This window comes from Ambystoma mexicanum, chromosome 1q (genome assembly GCF_040938575.1).
Source record: "Ambystoma mexicanum isolate Mex_15411 chromosome 1q, UKY_AmexF1_1, whole genome shotgun sequence".
NCBI classification, from domain to species: Eukaryota; Metazoa; Chordata; class Amphibia; order Caudata; family Ambystomatidae; genus Ambystoma; species Ambystoma mexicanum.
In genome coordinates, this window is record NC_090922.1 from 859,719,899 (window position 1) to 859,736,369 (window position 16,471).

At 43.7% G+C, this 16,471-nt stretch overlaps 1 protein-coding gene across 1 annotated transcript in view; it reads right to left on the minus strand.

The window, feature by feature from the left end:
• The window catches only part of NEK7 (NIMA related kinase 7), a 1,199,876-nt gene extending 1,190,005 nt beyond the window's left edge, over positions 1 to 9,871 (minus strand). The window contains exon 1 of the mRNA XM_069641506.1: positions 9,623 to 9,871. The gene's annotated coding sequence lies outside the window, so the exon portion shown is untranslated. The remainder of the gene's footprint in view (positions 1 to 9,622) is intronic.
• Positions 9,872 to 16,471: the final 6,600 nt, after the last annotated feature.

Sequence of the window (16,471 nt, forward strand, 5' to 3'; positions counted from 1 at the left end):
GCTTGAGGTTTATCCTCCTACCCACCTCTCCCACCATTTCTGTTACTGCACTTACACTCTCCAAATTGTCTCACAGCCTAGTAGGAACATTACGGCCTGTCTTCTTCCCTGTGCGCTCCACCCTTCACCTCCCTTCCTCCCTGCATTCTTTTACTGCACTTGCACGATCCGAATGTCTCAAGACCTAGCAGGAACGTTATTATTCTATTTTTTTTCTCCCCCTTCCTACCTGTCCCTTGTCTTGATGTGCCTTGAAACGCCCTGTGCTGTATAGGCAAGCACATTATGAAAACCCAATAAATAAAATGTCAGGTTTTACAACGTTCAAACCAATATTAAAATGTTTGTGACGGTTGGGGTAGAATTCAAAATTTGGGGATTCAGCTGTCACATTTTATGGGACCCCTAAACCTTTTGCTTTTTCCATTTGGTTTTCTTGGCTCATTGACCTTGTTTCTGTCATCAGCGGGACTCACACTGAAGCCCACTGCCACTGCAATTCTTTCTGATGTGCTATCCTACGCTAGCCCCTATGGGTTCAGGGCACTAGGGCGACTATATCAACCAATATAGACCTGTGTTGTGAAAAAAGGTAGCAGGAAGCTGAAGTTTAGTTTTGGCTTCACCAATGTGTAGCCGGTTATACTGCAGTAGTAGCCCAATGTACCAATATAGGAGCCATTGGGGTACTAATGCACCAAGCCCCGTTCTCAGCCATTGTGTTTCTGGCCATTCCTTTGCCTGTGTGGACCACAAGAAAGGCTCAAAATGGTTGCTGTGCAAAATGTGACTGAACCTGAGCCAAGTCCTCCTGCTTTTAATTTGGTTTAAACAACCCTAGGCTAGTTTCCTGCCCTAGACCCCCAGTACACATCCAGTGTAGGGGACCCGAGTGTGTGTCTGTATTTCAGGTCGGCCCAATTGGCTGGCCACCAAAGCCTATGTGTGTCAGCCTGGTGTGTTAGCCAGCCCATATGTGTGCATTTGAGGATATAGGCAAGACCATGTTCATTCCTCAGATGAGGTCTGACCTAACTGGCTGTGCCATGGGTCGTTTGTCTTCTGGAGGTAATCCATCCAGTCTCCTTGCTAGCTGGACTGACTGTCAACGTGCTGGGATCGATCCTGGGTAACTGCAGTGTTGCTTTGCAGCAAATTCCACGTGGACTAAGTGCCTGGAGTTGGGAGGGCTTTTGCCCATAAGAGTGTTGGGTCACTCTGTGTGGGCTCGTCCTGTGTCACCCTCCAAACATAACTTCTATGCCAGGGTCATTCTTTGCTGGCTTCCCCATTTTGCTTCCTGGGCAGTCTGGATCTCCTTTTTCATGTTCAAAGGTCCTCTTGGTGCCTTCCTAGTCGCCGATTCTACTTCTGGTCGATAGGTCTTCATCCCGATTACATTTATTAGACTTCCTTTTCTATGCCTCGGTTAACTAGGGCCATGTAACCAGGCCTGTGATCACCCACCTCTTCCGAGCCAAATTCTGAGTGACTGGCACCAGGAGTACATGTCCCAGAGTGATGAAATATACTTTGGAATCTTTTTCAGGGGTTCCCCGAGTTCTGGAATATATATGGTGTAGCAGCCCCCTTTCTACCACGGTTTGCAAAAGACTTGCATTGGCACAAATTATCAAATTATGCTCTGCTTACTTTCTTTTCTAGTCAGCGGAATCTCGAACCTGGGCTTGGAGCGCTTCAAGGGGGTCTACTCTGATATCACCTTGGATTGGCGGCTTCTTTATATGCCTCTAAAAGCATATAATAGAAAACATAAGCAGATATAGCCTATTGAGGGTGGGTGAAACAATATTTTTACTCGGGTGGGGGAAGGCTCTTTATAAAAACGTTTGAATACCACTGCCCTATGGAGTAAGGGGTTCAAAAGCGTTAACTCATTCACTTCCTTTAGATGCATACCTAAACATATGGTGTGCCTGTTAGTAACCCGTTTTTTACAGTATACTAGAGGCTGTGAAGGCTAATCATATACCGACATTGTGGAGATGGAGATGTGTTGCTTGTGTCTAGGTATCCCCTTTTCTTCCCACCCCATAACATTCGAACACAACAAGTATAGTATAACACCAGGTAGAGGTCCTACGTTTAGCTATAGGAATGGGACGGTTATTTATAGGCCCTTTAAAAACACACACACACCTGTAGTGCATTACACCCCAAGAACTTATTTGAGCTATGTATTTTATGTGTATATGTAACTTGACTCAAATTACTTATTCTACTTTCACATTTAAGGTGGAAGGGTTTTTTCAAGCCTTTATAAACCCACCATAACTTTGCTGGTATTTTCTAAACATGCTCCAATGCTCCGGCCACAAGGCTGTCAAGGCTATACTGCACTGATGATCAATAATAAGGGTAAAACAAGGTATACAGTTGTCTGCAGCCTTGAAAAATGTCGGTCTTGGGTGGATAAATCCATGTATAAGGTAGCGCTGCACTGTAAGTCAGGCAATTTTCGGGAGGAAAAGGCTTGCGTTTAGGTTAATGTGCATATATACAACGACTCGCTGATGTGGCTCTGGACTGGAGGCGATCTTCCGGAGATGTGGCATATGTGATCTGGCACAAACAGGTTATTCTACTTTCAGATGAAAGGAGTTTTTCCAAGCCTTTTTAGACCCACCATAACTTTGCTGGCGTTTCCTATAGTAAAGAGTACACATTTTTCACTTCAGGTGCAGTGTATTGTCTGGGGAGGTCTATTTGGGACCAACTGTACCTCTCCACACACTTTAGTGAAGGGCTTGACTGCTCAACTAAAACTACGAATAAAGAGAGTTTGGCCTATCCAGTGGTTGGAAACTAGGCCACCCTTAGAATAGATGGTTTCACATCCCTCGCCAGAGGGCAGAGGGCTGTAAAAAATAAATATCCCCACAGTATTCATTAACAATATCTACTCATTAGGACAGCATCAGGATTTCAATGTGAGAATAAAACGTCTGCAACATTTCTCGATCCACTGTGGTCTGACGCACACGGAATTTTAGAAGGAGGGGCTGAGGGGAATTTGTACAGGGTTTTGCACATACTATCCCCCAAATCACATCCTAAGAAAAGAGATTGTTATATAAAATCTTACATAGAGGTGCTATATATCCAAGTATACATCAATTCACACCAGCAAAGTTGTGGTAAGTGTAAAAAGGCTTGGGATAAAAAACCTTCCACCTGAAATATGATACAAGAAAAAGTCATTTGCACGAAGTCACATGTGCCACAGCCCCACCCAGCAGACACCACTGGAAATGTGCATCCTGATTAGAGCCATACGAGCAAAGCACTGTGTGCATGCAAATTAGCCCACTTAGCGCGGTAACGAAGACATTTCTTTTCTTATTTTCTTACTGGGCACCCATCATACATAGATGACCAGTAAAAACAAAAAAAAAAAAAAACTATGTACAAAAAAGGAGGATGCATTCTATTACAGGGCCAGACTGGCATTTTGGGGTTATCAGTCTAGCAATTTTTTACTTTGGCATGACATTTATTTCTGGGCTCCTATGATAAAGTAAGCATGTTAAATGTTTTTACTTATCTAGACTAGCCGATATTGTGCAGCCATTTTGGGAACTTTTTATTATTGTGACATGACAGAAAAGCCAACAGGAGTACGTTCTTACGTAGGGATGCTGGCATAGATTGTCCCAGCCAGTGTGGACATGTTTTCTTATACTGTTGTTACTGGCATTTTGCACAAGGAAAACACGAGTATGTTGTTGTAAAGGAATACTGGCATATATTGATGCAGACAGCATGGAAATGTGTGGGCACAGCCAGGGAGACAATGTTTTTATACTGGCATATACTGTGGGCAAAGGCATCATGAAAACACGTTGGGAAATGCTCCAGTGCACTGACTTTTGCATTATTGGATTCGAGTTACCCTACATAACCAATTGTCAACTACTCCACTTGGCCGGGCTCCCTTGCTATGCTACGCTCGATCGCTCCGGCATATACGTGGGATGTATTTACCACCAATCCAATACACAAACACACCAACTGCCACTGTTCAGAGTTACAAAAGGTAGCTGCCGATTAGTGAAAGGTGGGTAAGGAATAAGTTTATAATGTGAAGCCTGACGAGGCTAGGAAACCGGTCTTTTGGTAGATGATGCTAATGCTGAAAAGGAAGTTGTTAAAACATGTCGGACTAATAGTTTGTGTTGATATTTTACTATCGCCACAACACTACTGGCATGTTACTGGACAGGTGAAAGTGATTCCTGTGCGTTGTTAGGGACTGGTTGCTGTGGATGCCCGTCCATATTGCTTATTTAAAAAAAAAATTAAAAAATGTACGTAAATAAAACAGCCACTATTCCATTGTTAGCAATTCTAAGAGCAACTACCAGAGTAATAGTGATGTGATGGCATTCAAAGAACTCCAGAGAAATTTAGTACTGTATTGGAACATTTTTCCACGGGTTGGTACTGTTGGGTCTGTGCGATTACTGTACTCCCAACTGCAACTCACAGATACTGGTCTTTGCACATAGACCAATACATTGATCTTGTGAGAACACATTCATTGAGCCCCTACATCGATTTTAAATTTTAGTAGTTTGATCATTTTCACAGCTTTAAAATGCTGGTTACAATACACAATGTCCTCTAAAGGATTTGTAAAACAAGACTACTTATGATGTGTAGGTTGAATGCACGAATTCATATGTATGATGTCGGGCCCTGGTACTTACCCACCCTGCCACGCACCAGCACTGCCTCCTGGTAACCCTTGCACTTGGGTCTGTATCTGTAACCCTACTGCCCCCCCCTTTCCCTGCACTTATCAGACACCCCCGCTCAGTACCTTTAACCTAGCACTTGCCACTTGCTGGCTGCACTAACATTTTGTTGTTGCTTCTATTCCTACTTCCGCCCCCCCCCCCCCAGCACTTTACCCATTCCCTCTACCCTGCACTTGCATGTTCTGAATGTCACTGCGCCTGTAAGATGTAAGATTGTTGCTTTGTTCTCCCTTGTTCCCCTCCCTTGCCTCGTCGCGCTCTGAAACACGTGTATGAGCGCGATACAAACAAAATATCAATATCAATGTTCTCAAGGTCTATAATAAACAAAAAGGTAGCAATAATCGCTGCAGTTCCCTGGGCAAAATGACTTCACATCAAACAGGAAGCACATGCTCACGGACAAATCGTGCCTACTGCATCAGGCAAACTAAAGCTCCTAACCGATAACACTTTGGCAAAGACAAGGGTCCAAAATACTAAGTCGTAGCAATAATGCATTTAATATTTAGAAGGACAATAACTTTACTTTTAGTAAGTTTGCATCAATTGCATCTATGTTTTTCTATGTTAGCAGCAAACTTTATCCACAGACTGCCACCCTGCAGGGCTGAATGATGACCAGTTGCAGCCTTTTTAAAAACGGTAGGAACAGTTGTGATTGGTGTGGTTTACAAGCGATATGAGAATTCAGGATGAAACTCGTTAAGAAATTGTTTGACCATTATCTTGTGTTTGTAAAGTGTGATGCATACTATGCTAACAATATGTAGGATCGTGATCTCGCTCAGGTGTGACCTGCTGTACAGTACCAAAACAGCGCGAGCTTCCACAAGACGAGTTGCCACTCAGCCAGCAAACAGTACTACTTGGTTTTGCAGCAACACATAGGGCAGCTTCAAAGATATTCACATGTCTAGCAAACATTTCACATTTCCTCTGAAGAGAAATGAAACGGGTTGCGGAAAATGCATGTTTTTTTTAAGAACTGCATAATGTGGGCAGTCTACCACAGGAGGACATGTTCCTATAAGCAGTGTGTTTCAAATCCCACATTTGTGTTCCTCTTACAGTGAGAGGCGCAAACCTTTTTGTTGTTTTCTGGGAAGTCATGTATCCGAGGAAGGAGAAATAGCTTAAAATCTGCCATGATAAATCAATCCTCAAAAGTTTACCTATTAAACATTGTGAAATATTTCTCAAAATCAAGGACATGAACAAGTTAGTATTTGCAAATGGACAGTTTCTCTCACACTTTATTTCGACTCCTTTCACAGTTTTTCTGATAATGGAGACGGTAACACAATTGCTGGAATAAAAATGGAACATATTTTGGTTCGGGACAAGTCACAACGCAGGTGTTTCTCAAAGCAAGAAAATGTTGTGCTAGGGTGTCTTGACTCCCTATCCATGCTCCAATACAAGGTGCTATGCAATTTCAACATTAACTGAGCATCACTGCCTCATCGTAGCACTTCAAAAACATATGGCCTTGACTTTAAATAGGAAAAGTCCCAGAAATACTCCAAGAAACAACAAGATGATCTGATGAAAAACGACATCAGTCCTAGATTTTAAGCATCTCTCATTTAGCTTTTCTTCAGTGCCCCGATATTCTCGCATTGTCTTGCTGCTAGCATAAGCATTTATTTGTGGATGTTCCCCAGCTGCCTGGCACCCATCCTATGACCACCTGCTTTGAGGCAGGCTCCGTGCCTCCCACACCCCTGTGCAATGGTGTGAAGCTGCAATCATGCAAAGCGGGAAAGCACCAATTTGACTAAATCTGCAGCCATATTATCTGAATGCAGGCTCTTTGCATACATGGTATTGTTTTTACTAATGACATATTTTAAACACCTCAATTTTTATTTGCAATATCTATTTTATCAAGTTTGGCAATCTAGCAAAATAGTTGTTCACTGTGTTTCCCCTTTCATGGATTTGAAACTACTGTATGGAGAAAACAAATGCATTTTTAATCCACAAAGCTTGCAAAATTGCATTTTGTAGCTATACATTCTCAGTTGTGCTCACTCCTTTCAGAGACAATCATACCAGCGATATTCTAGTGGAAAAAAATAATATTTGGTTAGGTTGATTGACCATGTGGGTGTGGCGCTTTGCAAGACAGCTTTATTGAACAATGGACTAGTTTAGTTCTTCAAAGGCAACTATACGCATTTGTACGTTAGAGTAATGTTAAATGTTAAAGGTATTTGTACCGCGCACCGTCACGAACGGAATTGGTCCCCAGGCGCTCTGGCGGATCTGCAAATGATAAGGTGGGAAAGGTTAGTAAGGTGAAGAGGGAGTAGGATAGTGAGAGGAGTGGTGTTCTGTTGGCAGCTTCAGCTCGGTATACACCAGATACTGAGCTTTGGTGCGGGTATTGGATCGGTGTCAGTCCGCGTGTGCTGTTGTTCCGGCTTATGTGTTGTTGCAGTGTTGTGAAGTGCATGCGGCTTGCTGTGCGAGAGATGGTTGTGCGAGTTTTTTGAGTGAGATAAGTATGCAGAGTTCGAGTTTATAATGGTTAGTGGGTTACCTGACCTTTAGCATGCTTACATTCACAGCTCTATCCAAGTGTGGCACCTGTTGACCCTCACATCTCTATCTGGATGTGGCGCAGGCCAATGTTTAGGATTCCCTCCAGGTGTGGGCATGCCGACACTCACAGTCCCATCCAGATGCGGCACAGGCCAATATCCACAACTTCTAAAACTTTCACCCAGTTGCAGGCATGCCAACATTCAAAGTCCCATCCAGATGCAACGCAGGCCAACATCAGCAATTCCATCTAAGTGTGGACATGCCAATATTCACAATTCTATCTAAGTGCGGGCATGCTAGCATTCAGTTTTCGCCTAGGTGCGGGCATGCTGACAAAGATTGCATGAGAGACAATTTAGCCTTCTGCCCAAGTGTAAATTGTTGAACCAGTAAACATTGACCCACATCCTGGCTTCCCCAAATCACGTGTTCCTAGGTAAATCACCTGAAATTACGTTTTTTTCGTTATCTGCAAAAATGTCATTGCCTAGAAGTGATTCTGTTAGGTGCGCTATACAAAATAAGTTACGCATACACAATTGAATTTATCCGTCTGCGGTGTTTTGTTTACACACACACAAACAGAAAGAGGCTAAATTGTCACTTAGCTCACGCATAGCAAGTCTTAGTTTTGATATACAGTTCTTTCACATAACAATCAACCAAATGATGCCCTATAGCATTTACTAGGAGTTGGGGCAACGCTATGCGATGAGGGGTCTTCATGAAACAAAATAAATAGCAGAAACGTATGTTGTACTGTGTTCTCAGATTAAACAAATAAAGCATTGTCAATCATGTTTTCCCAATGGCCCATACATGTATGTCGGTGGTAGGGTTGGCACTAAATGGGCAAAATATTTCTGCATCAAATTGTTGCAAAAACTGCACAATTTGGAACCAGAAGATACTGGTTCTTTCCAATACCAGCTGGGCAAATCATCTTAACTCTCTGCGACTCAGCTAACTTATTGCACCTGGAGACCATGGAAATGACAGCAGTGGTGGGCGGTATAAGTCAGCTTAACACAACATTTTGTAAAACGGAGTACACCAACACACAAGAATAGCTATAAGAAGAAAGTTCGAACTGAAAACGAAAATAAAACTAGGCGACTATGTTCTACTTGGAAGGGTTAATCAGAAACTGTGTGGTTACTGAACGGGAAAGAACAAGAGAAGCCCCGATGGGCGGCAGCTACGGCCAAAATATTGGAAGCAGCTTTCATCAAAATCGGTGGTTTAACTCAAAGTGACCTGCAGACTATGGATGTTTAACGGACATTTTGGTGCAATTTTGAAAACTTTTCTGTAGTTTACACTCTGAGACTTACCTTCGCGTACCCTCCCTGTGACATACACCAATTGTAACCTTCAACTTCTTGTAAAAATCATTCTTTCTTTGATTACATACAAGTAAATAAAAAAATAAATAAAAAAACAAGAGATCTAAACCCAGAGCAAGAGATCTAAACCCCAAACAGGCCGCAAGTTTGGGTGGGGGTAATATAAAAAGTGCTTAACAAAATAGGAATAATTATACAATTGCCACAACCCTTGTTCTTCCCACTAAAAGCTAAACAGTAATGCAGACTACGTAAATAAAGGGAGTGTACCTCATCCTACCAAACCACAAACCAAGCTTAAACGGAGAAAAGGCAAAACGACCCTTTCCCTGCCTGAAACATACAAATGTTCTGGAACATGATGCTTTGGTTGACACCTGAGCGGAAGCATCTCTTAGTTATTTGACAGGTCACAAACTCCAAGCGGCTGCAAGACTGCACCACGCTTTCCAAATAAGTGGCAGAGCAACTAGCCGAGACACCGCTAACCCACAACCCACCTTCCCCCGTCAACAAAAATAGCAGCAAAATCAATAAAAGCATGCATGACATAGCCAGATTGAAGTTCACTCTTAGTTCCCCACGCCCCCGCGACCGACTTTCCAGCGCCTGGCTTGGATCCAAAAGCCTAGATTTACCGCCCTCTGCCTCCGTGCATGACTTTAATTAAAACCAATACACTCCGCTCCTTAATATTTCCGCCCGTGTTGTTGCCATATAGCCCGTTGCCCGGGCCCAGCGCGGCAGTGCTGACCTCTGCTCACAGTCGCGCTTCCTCCGCAGGTAGGAGCGGGGCAATGAGCCGCAACTTCTGCAAAGGGCTGGGCAGCGCAGAACTCTGCCGCATCGGACCCCCCCTGGATCACCTAGTACACTACTGGCAGCCAGGGCCGAGACTTACCCGCCTCTAAGTCCCCACATGCAAGAGCCACTAGTACTCACCAGAGCCCAGACTCTATATGTAACTCCGTGAGTCACTGCCGGTTGCGAAGGTCCCGTCCCGCCTCCAAATCAGGCTCTTCCAGTAACGACTATGCCTCTCTCAGCCCAAGCCAGACCCGGGCATCTGAACTCCAGCGCTGTCAGGTCGAGTCCAGTCCAGGCCTAAGGCGCTGCCTGTGGCGACACTCGGGTCCAGTCCCAAAGAGCACTGTGCCCGGTGTTGCCAGGTTTGACGTTTACAACAAGCGCATGGTCCTCAGAAAAGAAGCCCAAAACTAACCCACCTCACATAACGATGGCCACAAGTTAAAGAATAGACATGGTAATATTTGTAATAATTGTTTCACAATGTTTGCATTTGAGAGGCCTCTCTCGAAATGCTACTTTTCGCAGCTACTTTAAAGAAATCATTGGTAAGCTCTTCGTATGGCTTTTAGGTGAGGGTTCACGACATAAAAGTCAAGACCCTGCACACTGATTGTTTTGTATACACACACCTGGCATTTGGATCTGGTTTTGGGAACATGTTTGATATTGTCTGACTTCACATTTTATCTGCCGACATAATAAACTTGATACCACAGATATGGAAATGCTTTTGGAAGCAGTTTATATTGTTTTAAATTAGATTATTTGATGTTAGCCAGTGCATCCCTTTCCAGAGTGAGGTAGTGTGTCTGGTCTTATTCAAGCTATTCTTTTTTATTCATTGCTATATGTGTGTTTAAAAAAAAAAGAAACTTACACGAGAAAGGCATAAGATTATACAATGATACAAGACTTAACAATATATCCTATTAACATTTCATCCATATCAAAAACAATAAAAAAAAAATGTAATAGCCACCAAAGTCAATGATAGCTGATTTCTCGATAAAATATAAAAGCCATAATATTTGAGAGAACAGGATGGTTGCATCATATACAACTCTAGAGAAATATAGGTTTCGTAAAAGTTGCAGTTTAGTAAAAGACAGCAATAGATGATACAAACATTCTAAAAAGCAGATACAGGAATTTTGAGCCTAAGTCCTAATATTTGATATATAGGAAATACATTGAAACACAGTCTAAAAAATAATTGTAACATTTCATATAGGAAACTTGCATAGATAACCAGGAACAAATCTCAGAGGTTTTTCCTCCCTATTCAAATCATGATGTAGTTTGAAGTATGAGATTTGTTCTCAAGTGCTACACCAGTCAAGATGCCACAATACAGATTCTGTCAAGACCGGAGGCTCGGATTATGCATTCTCTCTTTACATTAAACTTGAGCAGCTTTGAAAACTGTTACAAACCATATACAAATCATATACACATTAAAACGACATCTTCCAGGGAAATAGCCTTTTTGTGTGTAGTCCATTTTTCATATGTCCAACCAATCCTGTCATCCATAGTCTAGTATCTTCCTTTACAATCCTCTGTTCTTCCTCTTTCTTTGCTGCTTCAGCAACCAGTTAAGTGTTTTGACTTCATTATATCATTTAAATGTATGAGATTGTTTTTACAAGATAAAGTGTTTGATGAGTTAGCATAACCACGCAGCTCGAGCGCAGCGCAAAAGAATTTGGTGGAGCTAGAGAATATGAGGCATACTAGCAGGCAATGAACAGCGTCCAATAAGGTCCAAGCAGTACAGTGTGTACTGGTCACAGGTTTGGGGGCACTATCACAAGATAGTAGTTTGTTGGAGGACCTTATTACTTTCTCCCAAGGGATGGAGGCCCTGAGCGGAGAAACCCCGGAGAGACACTGAGAGGGGCAAGGGGGAAGAAAGAAAGCCCGAAAGGCCCGCAGCTGCAGATCCCTCGGGCACACCGCGCAAGAAGAGAGGTGGTGAGAAAAGAGTGAGGTCATGGGTGAGGCGATGCAAGGGATACACAGATGATGAGTCCTATTCAGAGGACGTGGAGGAGGAGGAGTGGGACAAGACGTCCGAGGACAGCTCAGAAGAGCAAGATATATCATTGTGAGCCCTCCTAACAAACATCAGGCTGCCAAGAAAAGGAAAAGACAAAGTGAGGAGGAAGAGATGGGCGAGGTATTTGACCCAGACTATCTTATCCATCCCCGGTCGGCGAAGTGGGAGCCCCCACCAAGATTGACAATTATATAAAGAAGAAAATTCATAACACCCTGTCAAAAGAGGCCAGGAGGAAAATGCAGGCGGAATGCCCCAGGCCACAAGTGCCGGAAGGCATGACGGAAATGCCAGAAAATTGATGAAAAGATGCGATCCTTCATGGGTCGCTACGGGAGGGACATCAAAAAAAGGAATATAGATCCTGGAGATCATGCCAGGATAAACTCCTTAATTTCCTAGGCCGACTAACGAAAATCTGGCAGATGGCGAAAGAGGCAAGAGAGCCGGAACAAAAAGTAGACCCGGAAATACTAGCGGGATGCGCGTATAGGGCAATATGTCTGCACGGCAATGCCAACAACGCCCTGACAACTGAAAGAAGGAGGTCCATCCTCGTCAAAATAGACCCAAAAATGAGCGAACTCTGCTACAGCAGACTCAACATCCAGCAGTAAAGGAAAACTGTTTGTGGATGCGTTTATCAAGGAGATGGCGAAGTGTGCAAATACTTACACTGCGATAGACATGGCACAGGCATCATTAAAAAGAGTCTTTGGACAAAAGGTTTTCGGAAGGTCTGGCAGAGGAAGGAACCACTCAGCCAGCCATTTTTCCTCATACAGGCCCAACTACAATACCAGAAATGACTGGAGAAATCAGGAAGAGGGCAGACCCAACCCCTTCTTTCAATCGAGAGGAAGGGATAGGGGCAGAGGCTGGAGAGGAAATAGCAGAGGCCAACAGGCAAACACAGGTGAGGCTGGTCACAGCTTTACATACTCAACAAGTAGATGCAGGGACTCCAGTGATAGGGAGGAGAACAACAAAGTTCTTAGAATGGTGGAGAGAGTTATCAGGAGATTCATGGGTCGCACAAACAGTACAGGGTTTCCACATAGAATTCTGGCAAGAACCAGTACAAGTAGAATACCCGAGGCCCATAAGGTTCAACGGAGAGGACAAAAAGTTATTAAGCAAGGAGATAGTAGAACTAGAAAGGAAGTGTGCCATTGCTCCAGTGTCGGACTACTCGAACAGGGTGAGCAATATGTTCTTGGTAAAAGGCAAAAGGAAGTAGAGACCAGTGATAAACTTAAGAAATGTGAATGCATTCATAATATACAGACATTTCAAGATTGAAGGTATCCATCTCTTTAGGGACGTGTTGCAGAGGGAAGTTTGGCTAGTCAAAGATGTCTACTTGATGGTCCCAATTGCAAAAGGACATTAAAGGTTCCTTCAATTCTGGTGGGGAGGTCAGAAGTGGGAATTCAAATGTCTCCCATTTGGCCTAGCATCAGCACCTTGGGCCTTTACGAAGTTAATGTGGACAGTAGTGAGTCACCTCAGAGAACAAGGCATCAGACTTATAGTATAGATAGACGATTTTTGGCTGATGCGACAAGACAAGATCAGACTGGTACAACAATCAGAGAGGACGATCCAACTATTGCAGGAGCTGGGTTTTCTCATAAATTGAGAAAAATGTGCTTTTGAGCCAGTACAGACAATAGAGTTCCTAGGTTTCGTGATACACACGAGGACAGCCACGCTCAGCCTGCCAATAGACAATGTGAATGTGATCAAGAAAGAGATAAGCTCAATAATAGTGAGATAAGAGATATCACTCAGAGAGCTAGCAGGGGTAGTAGGGAGACTAGCATCATCCATTCAGGCGATGTTCCCTGGACAACTACACTACAGAGCTCTGCAACACCTGAAAATACAGCACCTGCGAAAAGGGTTGTCATACGAACAGAGAGTACGGTCCTCCTCAGAGGCGAGGACAGAACTACGGTGGTGGTTCAGACACATGGAGGCATGGAATGGCAGAGCGATATCTGGCTCATCCCGGACCTCATCATAGAATCAGATGCCAGCCACTGGGGCTGGGGGCCCCTTGTGGAGAGATGCCAACGGGAGGCAGGTGGTCAGGGAAGGAACTAAAGCTGCACCTTAATTGTCTGGAGCTAACAGTGGGGTCCTTTGCAGTAAGATGCTGGACCCAAGACAGAGTGAACGGTTGCGTATTACAAAAGATTGGCAACATCTCTGCAGTATGCTACATAAACAGGCTGGGTGGAACGAAGTCCAGAATGCTAGCAGAGCTGGCAAAAGATTTCTGGCACATGTGCCTAGAGAAAAAAATCAGCATTACAGCAGAGTATCTCCCAGGTCTGCAGAACGAAGTGGCAGATGGGAATTCGAAACACCTAAGAGATACCAGCGATTGACAACTAGACAGGAAAGCATTTATAACACTAATGCAAATGAGGGGACCGATCAAAAACAGATCTATTTGCATCCAGGCTGAACGCGCAGCTGACTCGATTCTTCAGCTGGAGGCCGGATCCAGCAGCAGAGGCAATGATTCCGAGAGCGGTAGCACAGGTCAGGAGACAACAGGCGACACTAATAAGAGCTTCCCTTTTGATGTTGAAGTTCAGTGAAATAAACAACAACTCTGCAAGTGTACATTATAATATTTAGAGAAGGATTGCATTTGAGCATCAGGTGTTCACCTAACAGGAGTTATATCTATGTTTCTTTGGTTAGTAAGTGCTTCTATGTTAGGTGAGCAATTGTTGCAATAACTCCACGACAGATAACAATCTCTCTATTCTTTCAAAATCTTCATTGGACCAGCTCAGAAAAGAGCAGGAAACATGTGGGAGGAGCTACTTAATAGTTTGGTGCCTTGAGGGCCATTGAAAGGACAACAAGGCAAGCACTTCTTTCTTAATTCCCATACCAGGAACAGCCTCAGATGAGAACAGTGATGCAGACCCACTGGCTGAACATTGCGGTTTTGAAGTGCAGAGGTATCTGAACCTCACAGAAATGATGCTTCAAGGTTGGCACCTGCGTTTTATAAATTTGTAAGTGCTTCCATTTTGAGGTTGAAGTTCTGTGAAATAAACAACTCTCAGAGTTATAATATTTAGGGAAGGATTGCATTTGAGCATTAGGTGTTCACAACCATCATACCACTGCAGGAGTTTGTCTTGATACACTATTGTTTCTACCATCACCGTCTTGTTGCAAATGCTTGGTTTCAACTTTGTGGACTCACTTGACTCGGGTGCTTCACCGAGCTATATTCCCACCTGGACTTCACCTACATCCGGTGCTCATAGTGACCCGGTATTATGCTTTGCCAATCTTATTCCAGAATCCTGGCTTGCATTTGCTGTCCCCTGCAACATTATGTGCTATTACTGACTTCTGCAACTGTATTTGTTTCTCCACACTTGCTTCTTCACTCTTTTCCACTGCTTTACTCTTACTCTCTCCTCTTCTCCTATCTTCCTTTCCCTCTCTCCTCTCACCCCACCCTCTTACTTTATTCTATGCACTTACTCTATCAGAATTGTCCTTGGATGTAGTATGATAGCAACATTGTTTGTCCCTCCCCCCTCCCTTTCGTTTCTCATCCTCCCCATCCCTCCCTCTCGAGCACTATCTGAAATGTCGTCAGGCCTAGTACAATAGTCGCTTGATTTGTTCCTCTCCTTCCTTATCCTCCCCCTTCACCCTCACCCTCTCTTGTAATCCTCCGGCTCTATCAGAAATATCGTCATGCCTAGTACGTTAGTTGCCTATCTGTCTCCCTATCCTCCCCACCCACCTCCTCCCTTCCTTATTTTTGTCATAGCTTGTGCACTATCAGAAATGTTGCCAGGCCGAGTACGATAGTTATTTTTACATTCTTATTGTTGAAGGCCTTGTAAGAATGTCACTGTTTGTTTTCCCTTGTTCCCTCCCTTGCCTTGAGGCGCTTTGAAACATTGTGTATAGGCGCTATACAAATAAACAATTATATCATAACACAATTGTAATGCCAGACTGGAAGAGTCAGGTATGGTTCCCAGATATTCTCGAATTGTCAATCGACAGACCACTGGTACTGCCCCAGTTGAAGGATCTGATTTGGAATCCAGTGGGGGAAAGTCATCTGCTGAACCAGGAAGGGGAATTGAGAATGATTGCATGGGCGATTTCCGGCCAACCTGGCAAAAGCCAGGACTTTCGGGAGACGCTGAAAAATTAATCGAGGAAGCTTGGGCACCGTGTACCATAAAGGCCTACAGATTGGCCTGGACACAGTGGAGTAGATGGTGTGTGGAACGGCACATACATCCCACTAGAGCAGATGTAACAAAGATAGTGAATTTTATAGCGGCTAGGGCAGCACAAGGCAAGGCATGCAGAACAGTAAACACATGTAGATCAGCCATATCTGCTGGCCATCCCAGGATAGAGAATGTGGCACTAGCAGGCATCTCAGAGGAGTGAGACTTCTAAAACCACTGTTACCTAAATATTCAAAGACACAGGACGTGAATACAGTCCTGAATTTGTTTAATAACTGGCCTGTCAATGAGCACTTGACAAGCAAAGCAATCTCGGCAAAGCTCACTACACTGCTCTGCCTTATATCTTGCAAAAGAGTGTCAAATGAAAGAGCATTCAAAATAGACAGGAGATCCTTTAGCCCATTAGGGGTCACATTTTACATTAACAAGAGAACCAAGACAGGCATCCGAACTGTTTCCTACTCAGCTTTTCTGTACCAACCTAGATTTTGCCCAGTGCGGTGGTGCATGAAAACATACGAAGAAATGACAGGTACACTTAGAGCTATGGAGTAAATCAATTGTTCAACTCACTAAGGCAACCGTTCAAGGCCGTAGCAGGGGCAAACCTAACAAGATGGGTTAGATGGTGTATGATTCAGGCAGGCATTGACATTGGAACAT